The sequence below is a fragment of the Dermochelys coriacea genome, chromosome 8 (assembly GCF_009764565.3).
Source record: "Dermochelys coriacea isolate rDerCor1 chromosome 8, rDerCor1.pri.v4, whole genome shotgun sequence".
Classification (NCBI taxonomy): Eukaryota; Metazoa; Chordata; order Testudines; family Dermochelyidae; genus Dermochelys; species Dermochelys coriacea.
Window position 1 is genome coordinate 39,411,787 of NC_050075.1, and position 5,234 is coordinate 39,417,020.

General features: G+C 49.0%; 1 long non-coding RNA gene across 1 annotated transcript; it reads left to right on the plus strand.

Annotated features, from left to right (window-relative positions):
* Positions 1 to 1,121: 1,121 nt before the first annotated feature.
* Positions 1,122 to 4,904, plus strand: LOC122455551. Its single transcript, XR_006273803.1, has 2 exons — positions 1,122 to 1,261; positions 2,856 to 4,904. It is a non-coding gene; the product is annotated as an uncharacterized LOC122455551 (long non-coding RNA).
* The last annotated feature ends 330 nt before the right edge of the window (positions 4,905 to 5,234 follow it).

Here is a 5,234-nt window from a genome sequence, read left to right on the forward strand (position 1 = left end):
GCACCCTGAATGCCCTCCTGTGTCCAAACCCCAGTCCCAGCCCTGAGCCCTCTCCTTCACCCAAACTCCCTCCCGGAGCCCACATTCCACACCCTCTCCCGCACTCTGAAACCCTCATCCCCAGCCCAGAGCCCCCTCCCTCACCGTGACCCCCTAATTTCTGGCCGCACCCCAGAGTCCTCACTCCTTCCCACACCCCAATGCCCTATCCCTGCCCAGAGCCCCCTCCCACACCCAAACTCCCTCACAGAGCCTGCACCCCGCACCCCCTCCAGCATCCTAACCCCCGTCCCAGCCGGCTGAAAATGAGTGATTAAGTGAGGGTAGGGGAGAGCGAGCAACGAAGGGACGGGGGATGGAGTGAGTGGGGCCAGGGCCTTGGAGAAGGGGCGGGGGCAGAGCAAGGGTGTTGGGTTTTGTGCAATTAGAAAGTTGGCAATCCTAGGCCCATCGACTGTGTGATCAAACTAATCCTGACAAGTTAAGGGACCCCTTGGAAAAGCTGGTGGCTCTTCCCTGGTGTGTAGAGGCTGGGAAGGGGCGCAGTTGTGACCAATTGGGGAAGGTGTGTACCCTTCCCCAAATGTGAGATTATGAAATCTCTCTCTTTATCAAGCTGCAAACTCCATTTTGAAGGTGCAGCCTTTTGCCTTCTCTGATTTCTGTTCTCCTCCATGTTGGGCTGCTGATTCCAAAGGCTGGTGGCAAAGGATTAACAAAAGATGTCCTTAATGTTAAATTCTCTCCCATCAAAATGGAATTGCTCTAAACAATAGACTGGCTCTCAACCAGGAGAACTGGTTTGTCAAGAAGAAAAGGAGTACTTGTGGCACCTTAGAGACTAACAAATTTATTTGAGCATAAGCTTTCGTGAGCTACAGCTCACTTCTCACGAAAGCTTATGCTCAAATAAATTTGTTAGTCTCTAAGGTGCCACAAGTACTCCTTTTCTTTTTGCGAATACAGACTAACACGGCTGCTACTCTGGTTTGTCAAGGGAGGGCACTGAAAATGAAATCACCCAGTAGGGATCTGTGGTCAGCTGTTGAAGTTGGCAAGGGAATCACCTGATAGGGGAGACTGGAGGATTATAAAAGGGAGGAGCTGCTGAGCTATTTGGTGCCTTTGACCTTTTTTCTCCAGCTCAAGAGGAGGGAGAAGCAACCCAGTGTGTATCAGCCTTGTGAGGCAGGGGACCCTGCCTAGCCCACGTGGGCCCCAAGTTCTCCCCAGGAAGGGTGAGCTAGGGATGACGTTGCGGGTAAGATGTTTATTGTATTCTATGATCTGTATTCTCAGTGCTTTGTCTGTTAAATAAAAGAGCAACAACGTGTTAGACTCTGGGCAACTTATCTACCTGACAATTGCCGCGTGCCCCCAGAGAGAGCTCACCTGTAACCTGGCAGGCTCACAGTGCAGGTGGGGTTTTGGGAGAGAGCGGGTCTAACGGAGTCTGAAGGGTCAGCACTGAGTCCAGGGGCTGGGCAGCTGGACAGCAGGTTCCAGCTCTCTAGAGCGGGTGCTAGACAGAGGATCTGCACGCTGAGCGGTACCTAGGGACCCCAAGATGGGGCAGTGGCTGGACTCTGTTCAGGCCTCAGAGGCTTAAAACACTTGGGGATCCAGGGACACGGAGGCTTACATTCCCTTTCCAGCAGGCGGGTGGGTGGCTGTCAGTCAGCCTGACTGGATCTGTGCCAGTAACATCCTTTGCCTGACAGAATCTGGCACCATCCCCTCTTCGGCTCCCACCTTTCATGGGACTGACTACTTCCATCAGCATGGCTTTGTGGCTAGGATCCCTGAGAAGGGAGAGGGTGGGGGACTTGGAATGGTCTCTAGAGCCCAGAGGTTCAAATGAACTACACCATGGCTGAAGCAACTGGGATGAATGGACCCCAAGTGGTGAGAAAAGGCTCAAGGGGCAGAAGTCAGGGCTGATCTGAGGGTCTCTGGTTTCATGGACCCTCAGAGCTGCTGTCAAGGGAGCAGCAGCAGGCCTGGGACAGAGGAGTGGGGCTTGGAGCCTATGAAGCAGCTTGGTCAGCTGCTATGTCGCCTCTGCTGAAACACTGAGCATGGGGCAGGGAGAGGGCTGACAGAACCCTAACCTGCCTGTGCTCAGAAGGGTGACACTGTCTGTGATGTCCCAGGCCCACTGCCTGTCTACACCCCAGGGTGATGATGTCTGTGACGTCCCAGGCCCACTGCCCAACCGACACTCCATTGTTAGTGTAACTCACACACCTTCTGGATGTGGTACTCTGTTCCATCCAGTGGCACTGAGACCACTTAGAGAGAAAGATAAAATGAGTCCGCTTTACAGCCTTAGCTAACAGCCAGTTGGCTTTTAGTTCATGGGTAGAGGCTCATGCACTAAGCTCCAGAGGTCTCAGGTTCGATACCTCCTAATAATGACTGGGGTCTGTTGGCGTTACATTAGCACCTTTCTGGGTCATAAAGAAAGACAGGAAGGGTGGGTGAGTGGTTTGTGTTTAGCCTAGGACTAATCAGGCATATCAAGGCTGTATTTGTGTGAGTTCTTCTTGGATTGGGGGCTCTCTTAGCCTTTAATTGACCGGCTGGGGTGAATCTTTAACAAATAGACCTTTTCTCTCTACTTTTTCTAAGGTGTTTGAGTTAAATAAGTGTTCATAAAACTGAAAAAGTAAAGAGGGTTTTAAACAGACTGATTAAAACTCCCCATCCATCCTGACTGCTCAAGCTTCGGTTCCTGTGATGTTGGAAACCCACCAGGTCTCCAGACATCTATAGTCTTCCACAAAAAACAAACAGTTTCTAATGTCAATATAAACGGAGAGAAAAATCATTTTCTATTTGAATTCCCCTTCTAGGTCCTCTTTAAACACCATAAAGCAGCCAAGAAGGGCACAAACCCCGTTTGTTTGCCTTTAGTGGAGGAGAGTCTTTAACAAATGCCCGTCGTGGAAGCCCCCATGATAATGGAACAGGAGTCTGGGTGGAAGCATACTGAACAAAGGTGTAATTGCTGGGGACACCTTTGCAAACACATTGCTGACTGAGGAATCCTTAACAAAGGCAGCCTTACAAAAGCCAGTGTCAAACTGGATCCAAAGAGTGAGAGCTGAGACGCACTTTTAATTCAAAATGACTTTTTGACCAATTTTTTTTTTAATCAGCATAGAAATTTCTGCGCAAAAGTCCATTTTCAAGGAAATTTTGCTGTTGTTTGTCAAAAAACCAAAGCTGAAAATTTTCATCCTGTCTGATGAAAATTTTCAGTAATGCGACCAAAAACCTGAAAAATGTAGGAGAAAATTCTCACCACAAAGCAATGTTTTCCCTATGAAAAAGTCCATGTAAACAAACCCACCCATTTCCTGAGTAACTCTATTGAAATATTCTATGGCCCATGAAAATGCCGAATTTCATTGTTCATCCCAGTAACACTGCACAACCAATCTTATTCCTCTTCCTGAGGACAAAACAAGCCTGCTTCAACATTTCCAGTCGCCGCTGCTTGTGACCCATGCGAGTGCAGGCCCAATATAAAGAGATTTTTTTTTTTTGGTTTTTACCCTTGCTTAACTGGAAAGTGGCTCAAATGATTTTGCTCATCTTTTCCATAAAATGTCAACTTTGGGCTGAGACCAAGCAGGGGAAATTTAAGCCTAATGGAATTTGTTTGATAAAGTCTGAAATGGGAACAGAATGGAGGCTGTATAGCCTCACTCCTGGAGAAAGCTACGATAAAACACAGGCCAGGTTTTTCCATCAAGTTGTGCTTGAATTGTGAGGGACAAAAACATTAGAACAAAAAGTGAAAAGCCATCACTTCCCCAAAAGGCTCCTAACTCAAAAATGCCTTTTCCAATTACTCTGGAACTCTCCACACCCCAATGTGTCCGCTGGGCACAGAGCATGCAGGGAAGTGTTAGATGGATGGAAAAGGAGGAGGAGGGAGTTCAAGACTAGGCCAACAGGGAAAGTGGCCGACAAGGAGCCAGGCCTAGGAGTAGAGGGTTTGCTGGAGAAGAGCTGACTACTGGTCCAGGCTTCAATATCGCCATCCCGCTTCCCTCATTGTCCTACAGCAGATGCTTCACCTGATTCACTGCCCAGCAATGTGATGCTGCCCATCGGGGAGTGACAGCTCCCCCCGCCCCGGATACTTGACTGATGATCATGGTACCCAAACTGGGAAAAAGAGCTGGAGGGGGAATTACAGTTTCCAGGGGCTTCCAGGGCTCTTTGTGTTGAAACCACAGATGGGAGCCAGGTTTGTGACCCTAGCTTTGCTGTGCATTACTCACTGTCTGCAAACACTTTTACTGTGGCTTTGTTTCACCCTGGTATTCTTAACCATGAGACCGTCTTTGCTCTTCCCTGCAGTCTCCTGCCTCATTCTCTACACAGATGAGGCAGGGGGTCTACAAAGAGCTGCACAACCATGATTCACTCCTGGAGCAGGGCCATCCTGTGCAATGAAGGAGGCAGGGCTCCTGTAGAAAAATAGTATTTGATCTTGCAATTAAAGACTGTGTCATAATGTAAACACCCACAAGGCCAAGTCAAGGTTCCACAGGCAACCTTCAGTCTGCTATTTCCTACTTTTTGAGTGCTTGATTTTGCAATCTTACCATTCTGACAACATAGGTGAGTTTATGTATATTTTTTAGGTTTTAAAAAATCCAAACTGAAAAAACAGAAATCCTATCATGTGGCACTCTATTGAGCCCCAGGTGGGACTTCAGCAGGGTTGGAACCTTTAGGTGCATCACACCTCTGCTCTCAGGCTAATGGAGTGACTGATGGCAATAGAAAGCTGTTATCTTCTGTGTGGGCCAGCACTAGAGGGTGATGGGACACACAGTTTGCCAGTGGGTTTCAGAGCTATTTGCTGGCACAGAGGAACTGTGAGAGACAGGAAACCTGGGCTGTATTCCACATTCTGAGAGCAACATGCTCTAGAGGTGATGGACTCTCTGCTCCTGCTTCCCTGCCCAAGTCTGACAAGTCCTGTCCCAGGTCCCTCCAGTCCGTCCTTGTTCCAGTCTGAGTCCCAGTTTCCCTCTCTCCCATCCCTCTTCAGATCCACATCCCAGGCCCAGTCTCGCACTTGTCTCCATGCCCCCTTCCCCCCACTCTCCCTGGCCCTTTGTCCCAGTGTCACCCCACACCAATCTGCCTCCCCCACTCAGCTGCACTCTCTGATTAAGCAAAAAGAAAAGGAGTACTTGTGGCACCTTAGA